This window comes from Heterocephalus glaber, unplaced genomic scaffold, assembly GCF_053883595.1.
Source record: "Heterocephalus glaber isolate CG9 unplaced genomic scaffold, H.glaber_assembly_v1.0 deba00001442, whole genome shotgun sequence".
In the NCBI taxonomy this organism is placed as follows: Eukaryota; Metazoa; Chordata; class Mammalia; order Rodentia; family Bathyergidae; genus Heterocephalus; species Heterocephalus glaber.
This window is the reverse complement of record NW_028258296.1, coordinates 30,171,387-30,198,847: the sequence shown is the minus strand read 5'-3', so window position 1 is coordinate 30,198,847 and position 27,461 is coordinate 30,171,387. Positions and strand designations below refer to the sequence as shown.

The 27,461-nt window shown below is 40.0% G+C and overlaps 1 protein-coding gene across 5 annotated transcripts in view; it reads right to left on the bottom strand.

Annotated features, from left to right (window-relative positions):
• Tlcd4 (TLC domain containing 4) overlaps positions 1-27,461 on the bottom strand; it is a 106,127-nt gene that overhangs the window by 45,526 nt on the left and 33,140 nt on the right. The window lies entirely within an intron of this gene.

Here is a 27,461-nt window from a genome sequence, read left to right as displayed (position 1 = left end):
TTTTTCATGTCTTTAGTTGTGCTGTCGAGGCTACCTCAATGTCCTGAATTGATTAACAACATTTACCTTTCACGGTTATTTTGACTTTGGCAAAGACCCAGATGTCGCATGGTGCCAGATCTGAGGTGGATGAGGACAGTGTAATGTTCTCTTTTTTTCCCCCAGAGGAAGTCCTGCATTTCTGCTCACAACCCAAAAAAGTCTCCCCCCCCCACCTAGCTGCAGCCCCACCCTCAACACCTTCAGACCTCACTGATTTTCTCCCAGAGCTAAAAAGATCCCCCAGTCTCCAACTAGGGCCACTCCCCTTCCTCCCCACTGCCTGCACTTCCAGCTGCTCTGGGGTCTTGGCTCCCTCCCCACACAGATCCCAAGGACACTTATCTGGCTTTTAAAACCTTCCCTGACTTAGACGCTCATTTGCATAGTCATCCTTACGTGGCTCCCTGGCTCACTTCCCTCCTCACCCAAGACCACCTCCACAGGAGAACCTAGAAGCCACATATGAAAGTTGGGAGACCAGGGTTCCCAGCTTCGAGTTCCCAGCTGTCCCAGAGGGGTGCAGCTGTTCACCAAGGCGGAACATCACTGATTGGGGTGAGGGAGGGCAAAATTCAAAAAGGCAAAAAGAGGATAAAAGGATAAAATCAGGAGGGTTTGGGAAGACGCTGACAGAGATGGGGGAACCTGCCACCCCAACCCGGAAGCTTGAGGGCCGCCGAGGCCCCGCCCCTAGCTGCTGCTCGCGCACTGGCTGCATGCCTAGTACACCTCGCTGAGCAAGTCCTTCACGTACACAGTGTACTGTTCTTATGAGCCTGTCTTTCCATTGGATGGCACTTGGAAGCAGCATTCACCAATTTTTGATCATACCATACCATGTAAAGATACTCACAAAAAAAGGACTTCAAGATCTGCTTCAGGAAGTGGCAAGAGTGAGAAGTATTCTGAGAGAGATTAATGGCAATATGTCTTTTACTGTAATATCTTTAAACATTCACCATATATTTTGATTGTGCCTCATTTTTATATGATGCAATATTATACAGTTTATGAATTGTTACTTTAATACATCAAAAAAAAGCACTCAAACAGTTCAACATTAAGAAATCTATTTCCAAAAAAAAAAAAAAAGAAATCTATTTCCTCTAAAATCTAGCTTTTATTAGTTCTTTGGTATACTGGATGAATATTTTATATTTTCAGTAAACTTATTTTGTTAGTCTTTGGGGTATATGTTGAGAGTCTGTCTTTCAAAAATGTTTCATTTAAAACTAAATAGAGTGCTCCATATCTTCCAGCTACAGCTTCTAATAAAGGCTCAACAAACAGAAGCTGATTAAATTGTTCTTCTCCCAGCTTTGCTTCTTAATAAGCAGCTGCTTGCTTAATCAGTCATGCCAAATCAAGAACTAATCCAGAGATTTTCACAAATGTCCCTAGAAAATCGAGACTTCTGGATGGAAGCAGTTGTCCCTGCTTATTCTCTATGGGAGCCTCAAAGAGGGAAAAAAATGTAAAACTGGATAAAACCAAAGAATGTTCATTCGTAACACAGATAAAGGGCCTTGTTATGGCTTGTGTTTAGATGTCCCCCCAAAGCCTCATGCTTTTTCAGAGGTGGCTAAATCTAGAGTATGTGATTGATTCATTTTGGGGCTAGGCCCAAGAGCACTAGGATTAAGGGTGTGAGTGCTACCTGCCCTAGGTAGTCTGGATAAAAGGGGCAGAAAGACACTGTTAAGGCCCTTTGTTGTTTTTGCTGTCTTCTGCAGCCATGAACTGTTTCCCCCTGCCATGTGCTACCCTGTCTTGAAGCCAGCCGATTATGGACTGAAACCTCTATGAACTGTGAGCTAAATAAAACCTTTCCCCTTTAACTTTGGGTGTTGGGTATTTTGTCTTACCAACAAGAGAAAAGTAACTAACCCAGGCCTTTGGGGAATTTAGTGATTACGAGGCATAGAAATACACTGTATGGTAAAAGTGGAGAAGGGTTAGACCTCAAACATATATATATTTCTAAGTGTAGATAGCAGCTGGCAGAGGCTGAGATACTAGCTCTCCTAGAAGAGCTATGAAACATATATGGGAAATGTTTCTGGCATAATTTGCAAGACTATCTAGAGATGAAGTCTATAATATATTAATCCCATCTGGATTCACAGAAATTGTGGACATGAAAGAAATTCTTCTAGAGACCTGCTGAATACAATGATGTTTCCATTTTTTCCCCTAGGAAGCATAAACTTTAATTGAAGCTGGATTCTTAGTAGGGAAGAACATGAAAGGGTTTGAAGTAGACCCATCTACCCTCAGCTATGAAAGCCCCTCTGTTCCTGCAGGATGCTCCAGAGGCAGGGCCCTCAGCATAGCACCTCCAGGGCTGACTCGGTATTCACCTCAGCCAACAGACCATCCAACATGTGTATGTGTCCACTGCATGCCAGGCACTGTGCTGGTGTTTCATATGCTAAATGGATGACACATTTGCAAGCTAGCAAGGAAGCACAGAAATCTATTCTTGCACAGAAAGTGTTAAGTTCAGGTGCTAAGAAGATGCTCCCTGTTCTCCAGGAATACCCAGTGGAGATGACACTAAAATAGTGAAGAGATATCCAAAGGTACTCAAAGTGAGCCAAGAGGATACTCTCTCTTCTATTAAAGTCCCAACAAGGTGCTTTGAGGCCAAAGCCCAAAAGACTCAGTTCCACTACATGAATTTAGAACCAACTCCCTCAACCCCAACCATTATTCTCATTTCCCTGTTCGTTATTACCTTGACAGTAACAAGGATTCTTTGGAGTATCTGTCTGAATCACCACTGCATTCCCATATACACACACACACCTCTACTTCTTCATTCTTATACAACTCCCAGGTAAGAACCATTTCTGTAATATTCTGCAGTAAAAAATCCTCAGGGACAGGGAGAAAGGTCTGCGTGCTTGTCTGAGGCAAGCTAGGAATAACATCTATCTCCCTCGTGCCTAGCATTCCTTTCCCAAACCTTAATAAGCCCCCTTTCCTATTTCCCAACCTGATTCCAAAACATTCACGGCTCTCAAATCTCCAGTTCTGCCTCTCCGGTAATAATGAGATTTGTTCCCATTTAACCAAGAAGACAAAGGTTACCAGGCATTAATTTCTTTAACTTGGGAATGTTTATCATCTCCTTTCAATTCCACCCTGAACCTCTTTCTGCACTCCATAGGCTCTCCAGTCCACACTGTCAACACTCCATGCTGTACACAACTGCGGCCCACCACAAGGTGCACACAGTGTTGGATGGTTGGCCAGCCTCTAGAGGGCTCCATGTGGGCACCTGGAGGCCCAGCAGCCACTATCGGACCAAGATAGCCTTAACCCCCAAACCAGCCCTTCCTCCACCGCTCTTTATCTTGGTGCATGGCACCAGCATCCACAATGTTGTCCTATCTCAGATAGAACAACCTAGAACAGCTCAGTCACCCTGTTGCCTTCCAATTCTTTCCTTCCACAAACAACTGACTGACAAACCCTGGTAGATTGGAGAATACCTAATGTAGAAAAACTGGACTCCAGCAAAGTTTTAAAAGTTTCTCATGAGAGCCTTATAGATAATACAAAGATATCTGACTGGATAACAAAATTAAGTAAATCCAAGGCTAGCTAAAAAACAATAAGCAGTTTGTAGGTCAATAATATGAAGTAAATTTCAGAAATATTTTCTGATAGTTTGTGGTTTCCCTTTTTGATAGTGTTTTCAGTAATACTTTTATAAATATTTTATGATAACTACTTAATATACATTTAACACAGATCTGGGAAGATAGCTAATATGCTGGGTTAACAGAATCAAATTCAAAGTTATCTTCATTAGCTGAAATACTGAATCCCAATCACAAAGGCAAAATAAAATGGAAACAAACTTTTAAAAGACCCAAATACAGAACTTAGCACAGGAGCTCCCCATAAAACACACAACCTTAACATTATATTCCTAAAAGTTGTCATAATACATGAGGTTTAATCAATGCAAGACAACAGTTTAAGAAGATACCAAACACAAAATTTTCAGTCTCATTTATAATCAGATAGGGTGAAGTTTGCATTTCAATCAAAATAAGTATGAGTCCCACTTGGAATTAATCATATACTGAAATACCTTTCAAGTAGTGTAAATAAGAGTGATTTTTAGAAATTATGTCTTAACATGGAGAGTTAGAAGGGCTCATACTGTTACTTTGAACACAGATTTCTTAGGACTTGAGAGGAGTCTTTGAACATTTAAAGAACTCTCCTGCAGAAAAACAAGATGAAACTTTATTCAAAATAGCACAAGTGGGAAAAAACTGTAGCAAGGGAAGAGTTCAGTTTAAAGAGGAACCTTGTAACTATTTAGAAGTGCCCAAACATCCATCATGGAAGTCATAAAGGACAGCTAGCAGGTTGTTCAAAAGAAAAGGCAGATATTAGTCTAACCTTCCACACACTCTAAAGTGAGAGTCTAGGAGACTCTACCATGGTGGTCTAGAGGAAATAGCACACTCTCTTCAACCTAAGGCACTAACCTATGCTAGTGGTTGCAGCCCTGCACAAGGAGGTAACAACAGACACACACACACACACACACACACACACACACACACACACACACACACAGAGGAATATAACCTGGTAGAATAAGAATCAAAGCATTATGGATATATTTGCACTAGGAAGTGTACCTTTGATACTGGGTGCTATGGAAATCATGAGACAGAACTACAGTGGACTGGGACGCAGCTAGAAGTTGCTATCACTGTCTCAGACAGCCCAGGCTCACACTTGTGTCTTCACAGCACAGGACACTGAGGCAACTGTGACCCAGAGACACTTGGGGAACTGGAGCAGAGGGAGAAGTGGTAAACACTGCGCTGTTGAGAGACAGTCCCAACGGTTCTGGCTCAGGTTTTTATCCCTCCAATCCTCAGCCCTCCCTCAACACTGTACAAGGTGGGAACTCCAAGCTTGGGAGAAATCAGAAAAACCAAGGCAGCTGGCTTGTGCAAGCACCTGGATTGGAGAAAAAGCACAAGATCAGTGTAGGGCTGTCTCATTCATGAACCCCAGATAACACTGAGACTGTGGGCTGGAGGAAGATTGGGGAAACTGCTCCAGAACCAAAAGAACTGCACCATAGCTGAGAGCCAAACATGCCAGTGACTGGAGAGAAGGAAGGGGCTGAGTTTGTCATGGAGGCTGCAGCAGGCACACAGCCTGGGACGCTGGACATAGAACCGCCAGAAGATAACACAGAGCCTGCTACAGAAGCTGTGGTAGGGTCACAGATGGGGACCCCAAAGCTGAGACAAACAAAGAGAGTGGCTTCAACCCCACTCCATGGTCCCTTAGAACACCAGAGGCTCCTGAATATGGCAACTCCAAGATGGCAGCATCAATAGTCTGTTTAGGGATATTGATCCTAACCAACAGGACACTCTTCCTCTTTTTTTTTTCCTTTCTTTTATCATTTGTTTAGGTTTTATATATTTTTTCTATTTTCTTCTCTCCCTCTCTCTTTACTTGTCTGTAAGTACTTGGTTGACTGTAATTAGGTTTGGTCTTTCTACATACATATCAGTATATAGCCATTTGTATTAGTTTCTTACTTTAGTAAAATAACATTCTAAGCTGTTTAGTTATAGATTCCCATACCAAAGGTCACAAATTAAGGATATTTAACTTTCTTAGACAATTGGTTCAACAACTGGATCAATCCCCTTTGCCTCTTCTCTCACCTCCCAGCTATACTACCTTATTTCCCCTGCTTCCTCTACACCCTTTCACACACCTTACTCCACCTCTTTGCTTGTCTCCCTCTTTTGTATTTATATGTATATTTTTTTTCTGTACATGCTTTCTGCTCCTCAAAATACATAGAGTTCATCTAAATAACATTAATGTTTAATTTTCTCTAGCCTACTATATACTTCTCTCTTTGATTTCCCCTGGAGTAGTGAAAGAGATCTTTCTAAACAGTTTCAATTACCTGATAATATATGGTTAGCTTCTCCACCTATACTTCCTTCTCTTTTCTTCTTTCTTTCCATCCTCACACATAACCTCTCAAAACTCCTGCTCCTTTTCTTTCCGGGCATTAAAAATAGTCACCAAAACCCATTTTTCCCTTCTTTCTTACATTCTATTTTGTTTCTCTGGGGTTTTTTTTCCATTTTTCCTTCCTTTTTCTCCTAATTCCCAACCTATTCCTTTTTTTTTTTTTTTTGGTACCAGGGATCAAACTCGGGTTCTTGCACTTGCGCAGCAGGTGGCAAAACCACTGAGCTCCCAACCTATTCTTCATCATTACTATTCCCTTCATCTTCCTGGGCTATTGAAATGGCTGAAAACTATTTAAACAAGTTTGATATTAAGTGCTGATATATCACTGGCTCTTTGGATGCTGATCTTACTGGTAATTATTCTCTTCCCTCAGTGTAATGTTAGGGACAGATTCTAGTACTGTGAATAAGTGGAATAGGTATTGACACACTGAATCATTCCAAAGCCAAGGGCATATTACTGGGAGAAATCCACTTACTGAAGACATCTCTACTGTAGAGAAAGGGCTTTCTAGCCCATTGGATCCGCAAACTTCAATACAAAAACATAATATCCATGAGAAAACAAGGCAACAAGATGCCTCCAAAAATGCATAACTACTCAAAAATAGATTGCACAGACACTGAAGCAGATGAATTTCCAAAAACTCAAAAAACAAATAGAGAAAATGATTGCAGAGATTAAAAAGACAACCACCCGAATGAAAGTTACTTAAGATGATGGCCCAACTCCAACTTAAAGATGTAAGTAAACAGCTAAATGAAGCATTCACTAAGATGATCAATGAATTTAAAGAAAAACAAGAAGTTGAATGAATTAAGGAAGACAATGCAAAATATGAAAGATTTGATATGAAGAATTAGAGGATTTGAAAAGTAACCAAGCAGAAATCCTGGAAATGAAACACTCAACTGAAAGTTTTGACAGTGAGCATAATCAGTCAGAAGAAATGATGACCACCCACAACAAAGGCAAACTAAGGAAATTCATTCAAACCAGCATTGCAAAAAATACTCAAAAAAAGAAAAAATCAATTTCACTTGAAGAGTAAACAAAGGCAAAATTATAAAGGAAAAATACAGTATCAGAAATCAGTAACTACCTTTCAATAATTGTCAATGTAAATGGTCTTACCTCTTTAATCAAAAGACACAGATTGGCAGATTGGATCAAAAATAAAACTCAAAATATTGCATGCAAGAGACACAGCTCACCTACAAAGAAATACACAGACTGAAAGTAAAAGTAAAAGGATAAAAAATGATATTCCATGTAGCTGGAGCCTGAAAGCAAGCAGGAGTAGCTATTCTCATTTCTGACAAAGTTGACTTCAAACCAAAACTGATCAGAATAGACAAAGAAGGTTACTACACATTGGTAAAGGAACAACTGATCAGGAAGAAATAACAATTATAAATATTTATGTACCAAATTTTGGAATGCCCAATTTCATAAAACAAAAACTATTTGATATGAAAGGATAGATACCAATACAATCATAGTGAAGAACTACAATACCCCTGTCTCACAGAAAGGTCAACTAGACAAAAAATTAACAAAGAAATAAGTAAATGACATCATAGAACAAATGGATTTTTACAGATATATACAGTGTTTTATCTACCAACAACATACTATACATTCTCCTCAGCTGCCCACAGAACTTTCTCCAAAACAGATCATATTTTAGGCAATAAATCATGTCTCAATAATATAAAAGAAATAAAATAATCTCTTACATCCTATCAGATCATAGTAAAATGAAACTAGAAATAATAGCAAAAAGAACCACAGAAACTGCACAAACACAAGGAAATTGACTAATATACTTTTGAATGATTAATGGATCACAGACAAAATGAGGGAAGATATTTTAAATTCCAATAATCAAATTTCAACAGAGATACATGTGGGACATAATGAAAACAGTTCCAAGAGGGCACTTCATAGATGTGAATACCTACATTAGACAAACAGGATGATCTCAAATAAATAACCTATTGATACATCTCAAGGTCCTAGAAAAGCAGTAGTCCAATCCCAAAACTAGTAGTAGAAGAGAAAAAGTTATCAGAATGGAAAGCAATGAAACTGAGACTATAAAAAAATACAAAGATTCAATGAATCAAAGAGATGGTCCTTTTAAAGGATAAGTAAGATATAAATCCTTAGCCAAACTTACTAGAGAAGACTCACACCACTGGAATTAGAAATGAAAAAGGCAAAATTATAACAGACACCACTGAAATCCAGAGGATTTTAAGAAACTATTTGAAAACTTATATTGCAATAAATTAAAGAATACAAAAGAAATGAATAAATTCCTACACACATATGAATTACAAAAATTGAAACAAGAAATATAAAAACCCTGAACAGACCAATAATAGGAAATGAAACTGATGCAGTAATTAAAAACTATACCATTAAGAAAAGTCCAGGACTCAGTGAATTTACTGCTGAATTTTTACTGAAACATCAGCGAACTAAGGCCAATAGTCCCGGCCCATAGTCCCCAAATCCTTCTATGAAATTGAAAGGGAAGAAACATTGCCAAATTCATTCTATGAAGCCAGATTACCCTGATATCAAAATCAGATAAAGACACAACATAAAAAGAAAACTATGGCCCATGATGAACAAAGATGCAAAAATCCTCCATAAGATACTTGCAAACAGTATTCAAGAAATCATTTAAAAGATCATTCATCATGACCAAATCAGCTTCATCCCAGGGACATAAGAATGGTACAACATATGTAAATACACATAAGTAGAATCAAGTATAGAAATTACAGGAACATCAATAGATACAGAAAAGACCTGTGACAAAATCTAATATCTTTTTATGACAGAAAATACTCTCATTAAAATACGTATGTATAGAAGGACCTTACCTTAAACTGATAAATATGACAAAGCAACAGACAACATCCTACTAAATGGGGAAAAACTGAAAGCTTTCACTCTAAAATCAGGAATGAGACAGGGTGTCCATTCTCATCACCACTCTTCAATACAGTACTTGAAACTTTAACTAGAGCAATCAAGCAAGAAAAAAGAAATAAAATGTACATGAACAGGAAAGGAAGAAATCAAACTATCTTTGTTTACATGTGGGACTGCATAACTCTGTAATCATAAAACTCCCCTAGCCCCAACTGTGATTGAATGTGAGTAAATAGATAAAGATGCTTGTTAGTTCCCGGACACTAGATAATCTGACACCGCTATCTATAGAACAATCTACAAAACATCTGCTGACCATCAGTACAGATCAGGCTAATTAACATGCAAATGTAAGAGCACTAACCTTTGTTCCCTCTTCTGTAAATTTTGCCGGTTAACTTCCCTGCAACCCCCTATAAAAAGAGCCTCGGACTCTGGGCTGATGGCCTCTCTAAGCTACTTTGCTTTGGGAGTGCCGTCTGGCCAGACTAAGGTCAGTTTTACTTTCCAACTTGTCCGGTGTGTTCCTTCCCGGGTGTGGGTGTTCTTTCTTCGCTGCAGTCAGCTCATCGGAGGTTTGGTAAGGCCCCCGGTCTTACATACAGATGATCTTATTTATATAGAAGACCCAGAAACTCCACCAGAAGACTCTCAGAATAAATTCAGCAAAATGGCAAGATACAAAATAAACACACAAAAATCAATACTGTTCTTATACACCAATATTGTTCCTATACACCACAGAGAAAAGAAATTAGGACAAGAGCCATTCATGATAGTTACAAAAAAAAATTAAATACCTATAAATCTACCTTGTGCTACTTTTCTCGACAACCAACCAAAGTTAAGGGAGGTAAAGGTTTATTTGGCTTACGGTTATTACAGGTTTCAGTATATAATCGGCTGTCCCTGAGGCAGAGTACAGAGGAGCAACAGTTAACTGCAGCAGAAGCAGCAAAAGCAACAGGGTCTTCCGGCCCCTTTTATCTTAATCAGGCTACTTAGGGCAGGTAGCACTCCCTTAATCCCAGTGCCTTCGGGGCCTATCCCCACCGTGAATCAACCACACACTCTAGATTAAGCCACCTCTGGAAGCATGAGGCTTTGGGGGGACATCTAAACACAACCATAACAAAACCTAACCAAGTAAGTGAAAGAACTAAGAAAGAGGCTGAAGAGGACGTTAGAAAAGGGAAAGACATCCCCTATTCCTTGATAAGCAGAATCAATATTATTTAAATGGCCATATTGCCCCAAGCAGTATTTAGAATTAATGCAATTCCTATTAAAATTCCAATAACATTTTTCAAAGAGCCTGAAAAACAATCCTAATATTTATATGGAACTGAAAGAGATCCAGAATAGCCAAAGAATTCTGAGCAAAATGAAAAAAGCGAGAGGCATCACAATCCCAGATTTTAGGTTTTACTTCAATGCTAGAGTAACAAAAACAGTGTAGTTCTTACTGATGCAAAAATAGGCATGTAGATCAATGGAATAACATGGAAGACACAGAAACAACCCTATCCATCCACCTTCAGCCATCTGATTTTTTACAAAGGAGCCAAAAAACATATGCTGGAGAAAAGATAGCCTCTTCAACAATGGTGCTGGTAAAGCTTGTTATCTACATGCAGAAGAATGAAAATAGATCCATACTCAACCTGTACTAAAATCATATCAAAATGGATCAAATATCTAGATATAAAGCCAGGGATACTAAAATTTCTGAAGATAACGTAAAGGAAACACTTGATTTCAACTTCCTGAACAGAGCTCCAACAGCACAAGTAGTAACATTAAGAATTAACCGATTGTATTACATCAAATTCAAAAGCTTCTATACAGCAAAGAATATCAACAGAGTGAATGGGGGAAATGTTTTTACAAAACATACAAAATGGAGAAAAAATTTTGCCAGCTATTCTTCTAATAAAGGGCTAATATCTAGAATATATAAAGAACTCCAAAAATTAACTCCCCCAAAACAAACAAAAATTAATCCTAAAATAATGACCCACATCAAAAAAATGGGCAAATTAACTGAAAAGACACTTCTCCAAAAAATACACATGGCCAATAATTACATGAAACAATATTCAGCATCTTTAGCCATTAGGCAAATGCAAATCAAAACAACTCTGAGAGTCCATCTTATTCCAGTCAGAAAGGCTATATCACCAAGAACACAAAAAACAAATGCTGGTTATCTTGAGAGCCATTCGACATAAATTTTGGGAGAAAAAAATCATTTCATAATTAAAGTATGTTTATAGCTGTCTAAGGCCCAATGTCACCTTCCCCAGGAGCTGGCTATGGCATGCGGAAACATAACTCGGTTTTGCCCCTGGTCACAAATTGAGGCCTCAGTGGTTCCCTAATACTGTGATGCTCAAGGGCAAGCTTACATCAGCTGAAGATATCCAGGTTAAGAACAAGTAGTAATAAAAAGAGAAAGGTTTCACCTGGGGGAAGGACAACTTCTTTATTAGGCTGCTATCTTGTCCCACCTCCTATTATAAGAATGCTCTCCTTCCTGCCTTCATCAACATAAGACCCTCCAGGCCTAAGATCCTCACCAACACAGGATTACCCCACCCCCCTAAGTCACCTGATACTCCCAAAAATTATTGTTTACCCAATAAATAATGGCTAGCTCTGAGTGTCTTTGTCTTTGCCCACTCTGAGGCACTTACTGCCCCTTCCATGTACTTTGAAATTACACAAGTCTCCATTTTTTTTCTTTCTTTACCCCTTGCCGTCCCCTTTCTAGGCAGTCAGAGGATTGATCACCCTCCAATATTTGTCACCCATACGTGGAAGCAAGCAGGCCTGAAAGGGAAGACCCTCAAGAGTGGAGGAAAGGATGCATGGTGTGTTAGGTGGCAAGAGGACTCCCTGAGGGCAAACTCAAAAAAAATCCAGAGAGAAAGTAAAAGGTAAAGCACTTGGCACCAAGGAAAGTTTCTGTAGTTGGGATAATGGGGAAGAATCAGTCTATAGAGCAGCAAAATTACATCCAACTCTTGTGTAAGCTGCTTAAACAGGCTAGAGCTTGAGTTAGTATTGGCAATTTAACTAAAATGGTGTGTGAGATTGTTAAATTCCCGCAGGTGAGAACCTTAGATTTAGAAAATTGGAATAGAACTGGTGAAAATTTAAAAAGAGCTCACAGCAAAGGAGAGCCTATCTCTAAGATCTTTTCAACTCGGGGCCTAGTAAAATCACTTTAAACACTACCCCTCCCAAGGCTCCTGTCCCGGGACAAGGTAAAGAAGAGAAAGGTACTAAGGAGAAAAAGTCACCTAGTGCACCTTCCCGGACTCCTTGGGAAGACCCAGAATCAGATAAGGCTTATGGAGACTCCTTGGCCCACATCACTAGGCTATTAAATATGAAACATTCTGTGCCTTGTATGTTTAAATATCAAGAGCTAGTTAAGGAAGCAGCTGTGCACAGGGATGTTCTTGGGCCTTGTTGCTTCCCAGTAACAGTTAGGGCTGATCCAAACAACCAAAATCAGTTTATTCCTGAACACCAGGTGTTTGACTTCAAACTGCTTAAGGAATTAAAACAAAGTGTTGTTAAAAATGGCACTCAGGGAACATTTACTTTGGGTATTTTGGATTCTGTGCTGGGGACTTACCATCTAACCCCACATGTTAGACATCTTGCTCGTTTGTCCCCTAGTCAATAACTCCATTTTTATCTACAGTGGCAGAAGCTTGCACCCCGCCAAAAACAGACAGGGTGATAAGGCTAATATAACTGCAGAAATGTTATTGGGAACGGGACAATTTGCAGATGTAGCCAACAGTTTTGAACAAATAGGACATATAATGAAAAGAGCTTGGCTTATTGGGCCTGAGGACAGGGCTCCTGTCCATCCTTTTCTTAACATCTTACAAGGGCTGAGAGAACCTTACACACAGTTCATGGCCCAAGTACAGGAAGCTGTGCACAGACAAATTCCTTGTGCTCAAGCAGCCATCATACTTATTCTCCAACTTGCTTATGACAACGCTAACCAAGATTGTAAACAGGCTCTGGTCACCCTTTGAGATGCTAAAGATTTAAACAGTTACATTAAAGCTTGTCAGGATATTGGTTCAGAAACTCATAGGGCATCTGTGTTAGCTCAAACTATGCTGCCTGTTACAAAACAAGGTAATAATAATGCTAAAAATGTTAACTGTTTTCATTGTGGTAAAATGGCACATCTTTGCTGACATGTTCATCTGCAAGCCAAGGTAAAAACTCTAACATCTTTGGAACTTCCACTAATTCTAATCTGGGAGATAATGAGGCTCCCAGGTTCCGGGCAATGGGGCTGGCATGGGTGGGACCCAGTGTAGGGGGGTGCTGCTGGTCACTAAAAGACACCCCAAAGGTGCCAGCAGCCATGGACAGACCCAATAACTTACAAGATTAAAATCAATTTGGTTGTTGGTGGTTCTAACAAATATATAGCTCCTTTATTCCAAATATATCATTTAAAAGACTAAAGCATTAGAGTTTTAACCCCCAGAAACAAACAATTGTCAAACATGCATATCAAACTTTAAAGTACAACTTTTAAAGGGGTAATACAGCTATCTTCACAAGTTCAATTAGATCTTGTTCCTTTCAATTAAAAAAATGTTTTTAAATCTACTTGTGGACAGTATACTCTATTAAAACTCCATTGGCACAAGGACAAATCTAGGTATGAGTGTTGTAAAAGGATATCCTAACTAAAAGGAAAAATAGATCAATACAATTAATAATGTAGAAAAAGATTTTTGCTTGTGTTTTAACAGATAATGGAGAAACACTGTGGCTGCCATCCAGCAAGCTTGGACTGCCTTTTGTCTAGGGTAAAGTACAGACTGGTAGAGATTTGACCTCAGCACAGGAAAGAAAGATCCTATATTTAAAGTTATATAAAAATGTTCAAGCTGGTATTTGTATCTATAATCCTTATGTTTTTCTTTATGCTCAGTAACCTAGAGAGAAAACTCCTTTGATTATAATAACTGTGTACTCAATCACTGTAAAAACCAGAGAAGTTTCTGGCCAAACACTACTGGTTATGGGCAGAATGCCTAGAGTTTGGACACAAGTTAATCTGAGACATGGGCCTACTCTCCTACATCTTATTTGTTACATACCTTAGTGGATCATCTGGTCCATAGGACTAAAAGGATTGCTAGGCCTTATTATTAAAGAAATAGTCTCATCTCAGACGTGTTTGGCCTGTACCCCTGAAAACTTTGTTATGTCAACTCTGGGGTCCATTCACATGGCTGGAGAACAAATAGATTCCTTTCTACCCAAATATCCAATTTGTCAGGCCATATTACATGGAATGGACTTCATAAAGATTCACCTCCACCACGGAATATATGTAGGGGCCAATCAGGAAGATACAAAAAATTAGGACCATATGAATTTATTGACTGGGGACCATGGGGAAATTTTATAGGAAGAACAATAATACAGATTGGTATAAATTAAACTGGATTAACCTTGATAATGTGAATAAAAAAATCTGTCCCTACTAAGAAACTAAGTTGGACAGAAGAAGGTTTTAATACACTTTCTCCCCAGTTTTTCAATTATGGAAAACTTGGGCCTGCCCAAAAAACATTATGGAAATTGGTTCTTCCCTATATTGAAGGCAGCTTATGTACTGGTAATTATCTAAAATCAGACTCTGGAAATACTATATTTCTAACAAGAGTACTATTGGGCTGTTTGGGCTTCCATATGTATCTATAATCCATATGTTTTCATGTATGGAAATATATAATGCGATACTAATACTTTTACCTGTCAAGAATGCACCTTGAATCACTGTATTCTCTTCTGCTCTGTACAAAATAAGACTTTAATGGTCCTAGGGTGTATGCCAGGAGTATGGGTTCCTGTTAATTTAATTGAACCATGGTCATGTACACATACTGCTCATTTATTACAAGTCCTGCTTGATCATCTCATACACGGAAGAGAATGCTGGGACTGATCATTGCTGGCATAGTCTTTTTGGTATTATTGATTTCAAGTGTAGCTGTTTCCTCTCTGGCCTTGGCCCACTCTGTTCATTCAAACAGTTCATTTCATAGATAACTGGACCAAGACTGGTGATGAGGCCTGGAAAATACAACATTCTATAGAATCCCAGGTAAGTGTGCTTGAGACTACTATTCTCTGGATGGGAGATCAGATTGAAAGTTTACAGCTGCAACAAGGCCTCAAATGTTACTCGCTTTTTAATTACTCCTTTACCTTATAATAGACTTAGCCACCCATCGGAACATGTTAAAAAACATGTACAAGGGGGCCAGGGATTTAGCTCAGTGGTTCCGCCACCTGCCTCACAAGTGCAAGGATCCAAGTTCAATCCCCAGTACCAAAAAAAAAAATAAAAACATGTACAAGGAGCAATGCACAAAAATATAACTATAGACCTAGATGCCCTCCAAAAAGAAGTTTTATCTATGCCCTATCAGACTAATTTTCATGACCAGATTGAAAACTGGGATAAATTTTCTGATATACTTAATCAGCTTAATCCCATTAACTATCTCAAGGCTCATTTCTGGTTTTAAACTGCTGTGCTAGTAGTAACTGGATTATGCTTCCTTGCTCTCATCGTAGTCTGGTCCAGAGAGAGGAGCTCAAACCAAATTACGTCTGAAGATGTTGGAATCACAGGTCACAATGATCCAACTTCTATAGGCAAATAAAAAGAAAGGGGGATCTGTGAGAGCCATTCTACATAAATTTTTGGGGGGGAAATCATTTCATAATTAAATTATTATTATAGCTGCCTAAGGGCCAATATCACCTTGCCCAAGAGGCAGCTAATACTGTGACACAAGGACAAGAGTACATCAACTGAAGACATCCTGGTTCTTCAGAATCAGATAATAAAAAAAGAGAAAGCTTTCACCTGGGGGAAGGACAACTTCTTTATTAGCCTGCTATCTTGTCCCACCTACTACTGTAAGAATGTTCACCTTACTGCTTTCATCAACATAAGATCCTCATGACCTAAGATCCTCACCCACACAGGATTACCCTGTCCCCTGGGCCCCCAAGTCACCTGATGCTCCCTCCAATTATCATGTGTACCCACTAAATAATGGCTAGCTCAGAGTGTCTTTGTCTTTGCCCACTCTGAGGCACTGACCTTCTGGGCCCCCGTGTACTTTGAAATTACACAAGTCTATTCTATTTCTTTCTTTAACCCTTGCCATCCCCCTTTCTAGGCAGTTGGAGGATTGACTGCCACTCCAATAGATATGGGGGAAAGGAACCCTTCTACATTGTTGGTGAGAGTGTGAACTACTATAACCACTGAGGAAATCAGTATGGAAATTCCTCAAAAAACAAAAACTAGAAATTCCATTCGACCCAGCTATCTCCTTCTAGGTATCTTCCTAGAAGAGTTAAAATCAGCATATTACAGAGATACCTGTATATACAAGTTTATAGTAGCACAATTCACAACAGCTGAGCTCTAGAAATAGCCTAGATGCCCATCAACAGACTAATGGATTAAAAAAAAATACAGGATTTTATTCAGTCATAAAGAATGAATTCATGTCACTTGAAGAAAAATGGATGAATCTTGAGCCCATGATGTTAAGTGAAATAAGTCAGATATAGAAAGTTAAACAGCACGTGGTTTCTCTTACATGAGAAACTCAAAATACACATAAAAAGTAAATCAAAGGAGAGATGGTAGAAAACAGGAAGGCAGACTTTTTGGAGATGGGGAAGGGTACTAGGATGAGGAGGTTTACAGGAAGGGGAGAAAAGGAGATCAATATATAGTAGACAGGGCCAGGGATTTAGCTCAGTGGTCTCGGCACCTGCCTTGCAAGCGCAAGGTCCCGAGTTCGATCCCTACTACCAAAAAAAAATAATAATAATAATAGACAAATGTACCAATTCCTCAAAAATGGATATATATATATTCCAAACACATACCAAAGAAAAGGAGAAAAAATAAAGTTGAAAGTCTAGGTCTAGGACTGCACTTAATTTTGGTATCTAAAAGGGCATTTTTTGTATTAAATAGTCCGTTAACTTTTTAATATTCTATCATTTGCTTTTTTTGGGGGGGGGGTACCAGGGATGGAATTCAGAATCTTGTGCTTGCAAGGCGGGTGCAGTGCCACTGAGCTAAATTCTGGTCCTCATTTGCATTTTTTAAAAATTCAAATTTTGCACGTAAGGAAATGTTAAGTACACAGGACAGGGCTGGGGATTTAGCTCCGTGGTTCCACCGCCTGCCCCACCAGCACAAGGTCCCGAGTTCAATCCCTGGTACCAAAAAAAAAAAGCTAGAAGAACACAGGACATGGTGGGAAGCACAGAGCTCAAAGTCTTGAGTTGGAATCCTATTTCCACCACTTGTTAACAGCTGAGTAACCTGGACAAATGAATTGCCTTAACTGAAAGTCAGTTTCTTCATCTTAAATTGGAGATGCAATAGTACTAACTTGATGCAGCTGTCATGGGGAAAAAAACAGTAATGTTCCTTTTGGCCTGAGAAGCGTATTTGGCATGTAGTCCACACTCAGTAAGTTTCTGGTTCCACTATCATCCATCTTGCATCTTAATGTGTCCGCAGCATGCAGGACAAGTAATCAACAGGGCCTGTTGTTACTCCAGCAAAAACTTAAAATTTAGGCAGCACCCACTGCAGAAATCTACCTTTTATCCCATGAAGTGTCCCTGCCATGCTCTGAAGTTCCTTCCTAAACACCTGGCCCAGGCCATCACTCCCTGCACTACACAAACCCTTTCACTGGGCTCCCTAGAACAGCTGGTCCACTTTCAGAAAACAGTGCTATGACACCCTCTTCTGTCATCCATTCAGGAAGTGGCTGCCCAGCCTCTCACACTTTGCAGTCAGGAGGTGGTCCAAGAACTTTTTACTCCTCACGGTCCCCTTCAGGCCTTACTTTGCCAGTCTTCACCCCCTTAAGCGCCCATATCCTTTCTGGTCTTGCCAGCCACTTCACACTCTTCCACCTCCTTGTATGCATCACATTCTAATCTGCCAAACACTTCTCTCATCCAAAGACAATGGTCCAGCTCACTGATGTCCTCAAACCCCACCATCATCCTGAGTAATGTCTGGTCTGTGTAGATGGCCTAGCATCTCTTAACAAATCAGTCCTTTTCTCTTCATCTGGAATACCACCTCCTCCATGTCACTGCAGCCATCATAGACTTACATTATCCCTTTCTTATCATTTTTCTGCCTCCAAAAGAACATTTTAAGTATTCACTTTCCTCTTCAACAAGCTTGTTCAGTATAACAACATTCTCAAATCCATTGAGCTCTCAACTTTTCCCCAACCTCTTTAGACCTTTCCTTTTGGGTTTTTTTTTAACCATTCTCTTTAATCAGCTTAGGTTCTATAGCCCATCATTTCCCTAACATTCTTATTAGCATGCCCCTTCCACTGCAAGAGCTGGCAAAAACCAAACTCTGGATATGCTCAACTATTTATTCAACAACAAGCACTGAACAATCAGAGCACTGTTGGAGAAACCCATACATAGAAGGAATTAAAGTTGGTGAGCATGAAATTATACAGGGATCAAACAGCCCTCAACCCTGCCTTGAACTCCAACCACATGTCCTTGACCAATCTTCTCATATTTCACAGTAAAATTTCCAAATCTTCCCTGTTCTTTTCAAACCCCCCATCATCTACTCCATTCTCAGAATGGTGACCCTCATGTTACTTCACACATACAAAAAGGAGGCCAACATGTGAAAACTTTGAATATCCCACTACCAAATATACAAACCACTTACAACTACATCCATCTGTCCTGTCTGAGCCCAACCTTTCTAACCTGTACACTTTGGATCCATCCCTCCTGGCCATCTTGGGAATCTTTTGCTCTCTATTAACCTTTAATTTCTTGTCCTCAACTGGCTCTTCCTCTTAGCTTTTAAACATGTTCAAGTCTCCAATAAAAAGAAAAGTCAACAGATCCACAGCCTCCTCCCCAATCCTATCTCTTCTATCAAATAGTTCTCTCTTACTTGCACTTTTTAAATGACTTTCAAAAGGATCCTTCTGTTCTCAAGCTACCAGATCATTTTTCTGGAATGTCTCCAAACTGGTCTCCTCAGGGTAAAGAACAGACTGGATGGTTCCAATGATATCTACTATAAAAGCTGTCTCTATCATATCACCTTTTCACCTTCCCTTAACAGTCCTCCTGAGAGGACCTCACCTTCTCCAGCCTCAACTGACAGCTGCCCTGACTTGCTGCACTCTAGCTACTGTGGCCCTCTTTCTGTTTCTTAGAGACACTGTGCTCACTCCCTCCACAGGGCCTTTGCACATCCTCCACTCCCAAGCTCCTTTAGCCCCCAAGTCAATCCTTACTTTCTCAGGGAAGCCTCTCTGAACTCTGAGGAGGCCAATTCATCCATTATCTGCCCTCATAGAACCATACCCTCTCCTTCACAGTGTAACTTAAGCAAATATCTCTTCTCCTCAGGGAAAGTGTGACCTACAAAGGTGGGAAACAGGGTCAGGTTCCCCTCACCATTGCATCCCCATACCTAACCTACAGCATGTGTTCAATAAACATCTGTTAAAACAAGAATAAGACATGCATATGCTTACATGTGCTTTCTATTCTGCTAGTACCTCATCAATTGCAGGTCTCTCATTTCACCAGTGTAAACAGAATACTGGACCCAGAATTTTCTAAATTGTCAACCCTAGTATTATAACAAAAAAGTATAATGACTTCAAAAAGATTCTTACCTCCAAATATGTCCAAAAACAGAATATGAATATTATAAATAAACTAATATGGAATATAATATTTATCATCCCAAACTCCCTACATGTGATATGTATTCAAAAGTTTCATGATATATTTCATACACACACACATATAGAATAATCTGCACAGTGTTTTCAAACTCTTATCAAGTCCAGTACTTAATGAGTTGTTTACCACTTTCAGTAGCCTTCACATTCTAGGATTAAAGTCTTTATCTGCAAATGACGTCATTGGTAAATGAACATATGACTGGAGAAGATGAGCTATTTACCAAGCCAAATAAACAACAACAACAAAAAACTGTCAAAAAGACAAAATCATCCTTCACTCATTCTGGGTTTCGTTCACATTTTCACATACGTGGTACACTGCAGTGATCTATCTAAATGCTGATAAAATGTCAATAATTGACTAGAAATATTAAATGTTTTTTGGTACAGTAACAATTACACTACTCACCTTCAACTTTTTATTGATGAAAACCTGGTAAGAATCTAAGCAAATGTGCATAAACTTCTCAGCTAACTGTAGTTTCCGGGTTGTTTTGTTGTTTTAATCATGCATGGACAGTTACATTAAAAGTTTAGAACTATGTCCAAAAAACATTCCACCTCTTTTTCATTTGAGTATCAAGTTCAAGAGCCAGGAGCATTAGTGGGGAAATCTGCATAAAGCCAGTTACATAAAACAGCCCACTTCTGTAAATGCTCTAACGGTTATGGCACCCTTTTTTAAGCATATGTGTGTCACCTGCACCCTGGGGAACAAACCCAGGTCTCATTCATGCTAGGTATGTTCCTTACTTTTCTCTAGTAGCTGAGACAAAACACCCAACACCCCAAGTAAGAGGGGTAGGGGTTTATTTAGCTCACAGTTCGTAGAGGTTTCAGTCAATAGTCAGCTGGCTCTGAGAAAGGGATGGCAAACAGGCCTTGCAAAGGAGAAACAATACAGTGAGCACAAGGCAGCAAAGGCAACAAGAGGGAACCTTACAGCATCTTTACTCAGACTACTTAGGGCAGGTAATACACCCTTAATCCCAGTGCCTTTGGGCCTACCCCCATCATGAATCAACTACATGCTCTAGATTCAACCACCTCTAGAAAAGCATGAGGCTTTAGGGGGACATCTAAACACAAGCCATGCCATTCTGCTCCTTGCCCTCCAAAGACTCATGCATACCCCTTTATGCAGAAAAAAGCATTTAGTCCATCTCCAAGAGTTGTCAAAGTCCTAACAGTATCAGCATTGCTGAAAAGTCCAAGTCCCAAATCTCCTCTGAGATTTAAGGCAGCTCTTAGCTGCAAGCCCCTATATAAACGAAAAGAAAGTTAAACATTCAATGGCACAAGATAGACATTTTAATTCCAAAAGTTACAAACAAGGGGATACAAAGGAATGGGACCAAAGCAAATCCAAAATCCAGCAGGGCAAACATTAAATCCCACAGTTCCACTTCCAGCATCCACCATAATCTGTGGCAAGTTGTGAACTCCAAAGGACCTGAGTGTCTCCACCCCTATGGCACTTTTGGTATATGTAGCTCCCAAGGCTTCTCTCTTGGGCCAGTTCTGCTCCCTCCTTGCAGCTTTCCTCAGAAAGATCCACACTCCTGGATTCTCTAAACTTAAGAGGTCTCCACTGAACCTTCAGCTTCGCACACTGCCTGGCCTCCCAGGTCTTCTTCTGAAATCTGGGTGGAAGCCTTCCGGGCCCCACAACTCTTTCATTCTGTGTGCACCTAAAACCAGCAGCACGTGGATGATACCAAGGGGTCTGCTGCCAAGCTGAGACCATAGCTAGTCTTCTCTCTCTCTCTCTCTCTCTCTCTCTCTCTCTCTCTCTCTCTCTCTCTCATATAGGGGTCAAGTCCCCATGAACCAAATCCCAAGGAACAACTTTCTTAGGCCATCACCATTCTGGAACATGGTGCTCCGAGGCATTCTTCTCAAAGCAGTCTTCCACTCTTGCAATTTTGAGACTCCAAAGGGTAGAGTCCTGCTGCTACTTGTGATGTCTTCAGACCATCTTTTCTATTGTCCTGTTCCTTTTCAGAAATCAAGATCTCCTCTGCTCAATGAAAACAACACTGAGATCTCACCTCACCCCACAAAGAATGGCTGCTATCAAGAAATCAACCAATAACAAATGCTGGTGGGAGTGTGGGGAGAAAGGAACCCTTCTCCATTGTTGGTGGGAGTGTAGACTGGTGCAACCACTGTGGAAATCAGTATGGAGATACCTCGAAGAACTAGGACTGGAAGTCCCATTTGACCCAGCTATTCCCCTGCTGGGGATCTTCCCCAAAGAATTAAAAGCATCATACCACAGCGATACATGCGCACTCATGTTTATAGCAGCACAGTTCGTAATAGCTAAAGCTTGGAAACAGCCCAATTGCCCATCAACTGGAAACTGGATAAAGATGATGTGGTTTTTTTTTTTATTAAATGGAGTACTACTCAGCCATAAAGAATGACAAACTAGAGACATTTATAGCTAAATGGATGCATATTGACACCATACTCTTAAGTGAAATAAATAGAACACATGTGTAAATACCGAATAGTTTCTCTACTGTGAGAAAGTGAAAGTGTAAATAAGGATTAAAACGAATAATTGATAATTTTAAGTAGGAAGAAAAGGTCCAAAGGGATAAGGGAAGTGGGAGGGGAAGGGAAAAGGAAAGAAGGGAAAGGAAAAATTATGAGAAAAGGAAAAAATGGAAACAAAGTCTATGTAAATAGGGAAGGGTGGAGGGGGTGAAGGGAGGGCAGGGAATGGGGAAAAAATAAGAACCAAGATATATCACGTACAGGTACAAGCACCCAATGATAAATGTAAATGTATTGTATACCTAAAATGTACCAATAAAAGAATTTAAGGGGGGAAAAAAATCTCCGCTGCTCTCTCTTTGTAGTTCACAGCTTTACTGGAGCTTCCTTTCTGGCCAAACTCAAAACGTTTTATATCATTTCACTGGGCTCTCTGCTCTTGATTCTCAACATAAATCTGGCTAAAAGCCTCCAACAGTAGCCATGCCACCACCTCAATATTCAACTGCCTTGAAATTTTTTCCACAACATTAATTAGTCCACCCCTCCAATCTCAGTCTCAGGCAAAGTGTCTGGACATGAGCAAAATGCAGACAAACTTTCTGACAAAGCGTAACATACACTGTCTGGAGTCCAATAGCCAATGCAGTCCTTGCTAGTAGAAGCCTCCCAAGCCTGATCTTTACCAGCCTTCTGGTCTTTTGAGCTCTGACCAGAATCTCCCATACAGAACAGTCTAAGGTATTCCAGCTCTACTGCTTTAGCTGGCAGCTCTGGATCTTTCCTAACTCCTCCCCTTCCCACAAGCCAGTTTCAAAGGCTCTGGAGCCTCATGGCCAGGTAATGTCACAGCAACAACACAACTTCTCTGGTACCAAATTTCTGTGTTACTTTTCTCATTGCTGAGACAAAATACTGGACACCCAATGTTAAAGGGAAAACGGTTTATTTGGTTTATGTCTTACAGGTTTCAGTCCACAATCTGCTGGCTCTGAGGCAGGGTATTAGAGGAGCAAAAGTTGATGGCAGCAGAAGCAGCAAGGCAACAAGGGAAACTTACTAGTGGCTTCCTGCCCCTTTTATCTTATTCAGACTACTTAAAACAGGTAGTTCATACACCCTTAATCTCAGTGCCTTTAGCCCCACCATGAATCAATCACACATTATAAATTCAACCACCTCTGGAAAAGCATGAGGCTTTGGGGGGACATCTAAACACAACCGTAACACTAGGCAAGTGCTCTACCACTGAGACAGACCCCAGGTCCCAAGATACTGCTTTTTAAACTGAAGCAAATGGAAAGAAAAAGAAGATAACCAGGAAAAGCTAAGGAACCCTATATTAATAAGACTAAGTTATGCTTCCTTTCTGAAATACACGATATTGGTTAAGGTTTAACAAGGAAATCCTCATAACTACAGGCAAATTTCTCTATGGTTCCTCCTTGCCAGTTAACACATCAAACTTTGAATAAAGATATCCTTTATATTTTTGTTCTCTTATTTCCTCATCCTTCAACCTTCTGTTCCCCAATAGCATATAACAACAGAATTTAAGAGAAACTGTTCAATGTCACCTTCTTTAGACCCTGTCAATTGACACTTCCCTGAAACAATTTTTTTATTATTGTTTGTTTTGTTAACAAAGAATAATACAGTTAAGGTAAAATTTTTATACATTTGTAACTGGCTCTCATACACACACAATTCTACGTAATAATTGCAAGCATGGGATCCGAGAGAAGGAAGGGGGCTAAACCCTGATTTCTAAACCGGGCTCTGTGGGAGTCACCCACCCTCAGTACGAAAATACCCATATTCAGATGTTGTGGAGTTGCCCCACCTTGGTCCCCCAGCTCAGAGAACTGTTTTGACAGTTAATTCCTATGCCTGTTACAAATCTCTTTAATCTAAGATTTCCTTTTATCTGTCATAATCCTATTTGTCTTTTTATATCCTATATTAAATGCTTCCTAGGATTATTTCTCTGACCTCTCTAATTCAGTACTTTTTAAATTTTCATACCTGAGACTACCATACATACACACACACACACACACACACACTACTTTCTCAATATGTATTCCACTTACTAATACTTATTCAAGAAGATTGTGTGGTCTTCCTTTCCTTTCTATAGTTTATTTTATGAAGGTTAAATAGGCATCTTGATATGGATTTTTCTCAAAGAGCCCAGAGTCCTTCCCAACACATTCTGATACGACAAAGGTGGGGGCTATTCCAATTCTTTAACCCCACCCTGAGAATCCCACTTTTTCAAGAACCAACTTCTCCTTCTGGTTTCTCACTACACCTGATCTGTTCTCTCTCTCATGATGGGTTGGTTTCTGTTTCTCCATGGTGAAGACTGAACCTAAGGCCTTCGCAGTGAACTACATCCCCAACCCTTTTTTTTTAAATTTTGAGACAGGTTTTTCTATGTTGCCCAGGCTGAGCTCGAACTTGTGATTCTCCTGCCTCAGCCTTCCAGAATGCTAAGATTATAGGCATGTACCACCAAATTGGGTTGCATTATAGGTATTTTTGTTTTGTTTTGTTTTTTGGTACCGGGGATCGAACTCAGGTCCTTGAGCTTGTGAAGCAGGTGGCAAAACCACTGAGCTAAATCCACGGCCCTATAGGTATTTTTAATTGGAATTTTAACAAAACTTTTATTCTTATTTTTCTATCTTACATTTAAATGCTTTATATGTTCTGGCTTTTAACTTAAAAATAAATGAAACTGGGCCGGGGATTTAGCTCAGTGGTTCCGCCAGCTGCCTTGCAAGCGGAAGGATCCGAGTTCGATCCCTGGTACCAAAAAAAAAAAAGTAAAATTAAAAATAAATGAAACCTATCATAATTTATCTATTTTATGTCAATTTTTTAATCTTTTGTACCTAATTTTTTTTATTCGGTTTGGTACTTACCGTTTAACCTGGGCTTTGCTTGCAGTAACGCCTAACCAGCGTTACAGCTGTAGGAAGCCAGCCAAGTTAAAAAGCCCCTTTCCTCACTCTCTCTACTGTTCCTCTGGTTCTCAGCTCCCAACCAGTGAGGGATTCGAACCTTACAAAACTGAGTTCATTTTTCTAGGGCCTGAGGCTCAAAATACAAATAGCACATGTGCCTTACAGGATTAATGCTGCTTCCTCACATCTCACCCCACTTAAAACTTTTATAAAGAAGGCTTTGTTTTTCTAAACCCTTGAGTTCCAATTACAGCCATTAGACTTCGGATAAACTAGAATGTCTAGCTTAGATAAGCTAGGAGACCTCAGTAATTAGAAGGTCACACTCATGCAGTAGTTGCACAAATAAAAAAAAAAAAAGAGAGAGAGAAGAGTTTTGAAGCTAATGCAACCTGAGGGCTCATCCTGAAGGAAATTAATGTTTCAAGTGCAACACAAGACCCAGCCTTTGAAGGAGTCTATGTATAAGAGCCCTGGCACGGAGCAGGGACAGGTGGCACTGTATCACCTGGCAGAGACTTGGGAAGAGGAAAGAGGGTCAGCAGCCAACTTTCCTACCAGGCTTCTAATGTACTTGTTTCCATACCAGTGCTCTTCCCTTGCTGGAGTGATCAGAGAATGAGCCTCTTGGCCTGGAACATCTCTTGGCTTCCTGCCAGCACTGTGAAATCAAGGAAAGTTTGGACAAAGCACGATTCTTCACACACACACATATATATTATTTTTTTAAATATATATATATATATATATATATATATTTTTTTTTTTTTTTTTTTTTTTTTTTTCTTAAAGGAGCATTGAGATACCTGCCAACACGCCTAGGAAGTCAGAACCTAAAGAGCCAGGGAAGTTCTTCTCACCTTCAAATCAACAATCAGGTCACAACTGAGAAAGTCCCAGGGATGTAAGAAAGTGGCTACAGTTAAAGCTTTGCCTCCTGCCTTCTGTTTTCCTTTCCCTGTTGCCTGCTCCCCACGGGAAACAGAAGAGAGTACTGAATGGGTTAGAGGAGCTGGTGAACAAGTTAGCAATTTTCTTCCATATGTTGGGTTCTTAAGAATTCCATTCAGCAAGAGAGAGACAGCTAGAATCAACCCTAGTGCCAAAACTTATCAGTGGCCTTGTGTGGAAAGAACAGGCCTTTCTGGCCTATTCTACACAATGAAGATAAGAATGCCAACTCTGCCAGATGGCTGTGTGGGTTAGGTGAGATAATGCCTTAAATGCACACAGCATAGTGCTTGCCACATGTAGCCACTTTGTGGCAAATTATTTAGTGGTAATCAATTCCTTTGTAACATGACACTGCCACCCCAGTCCAGAGGTGAAGTCTATGTCTCCACCTCCATGGATCTTGGCTGGGCTGGCCACCTGCTGACAAACAGAATACAGGTACAGTACACATTATGAGGCTTGTGGAGCCTGGATGGGCCTAAGTAGACCTTTTGGTGTGTGCCTTCCACTCAGAATGCTGCCCTACCTCTGCCATGTAAGGAAACCTGTCTAGTCTATGGGAGGGTGAGAGGTCTCGAGGAGGAGACAGGTTGCTCAGCCAATGGCTACTATTCAATACCAACTTTCAGCCAGATAGCAAACCACTTTAGACCTTCCAGCCCAACAGGCCCTGCAGCTGAATGTGCTCACTCACATGAGCCTGTAGCCAGTATAGAACAATGGCCTGGCGAACCCACAGAATAGCCAGAAATAAAAAACAAAGCATTACATTAAGCCACTAGGGTTTGTGGGTGGTTTGGAATTCAGCAGTAGATTGAAACATAACTCAAGAACAGTGTTTGACCAGCGCTTTCCTAACCAAGAAGTATTACCTCAATTTTCTCTGACTGCATCATATCATAGAAGAGTGTGACATTCTCTATCAGAAGCAATGTGATCATTCTGCCTAAGTTTTCCCTCTTGGCCTAAGGGCCCTGCAGCATTTCTACACTTAGGATTTGACTGGAGAATTTGGTGGCTAAAATAAGAACACTGCTAAGAATTTCTAAATTGTCTAGGTGGCCTTCTATTTTGTTACCTAAGGACCACTAAAAGCTCTACCCAAAGTATTCAGAGAACAGTTTTTCTT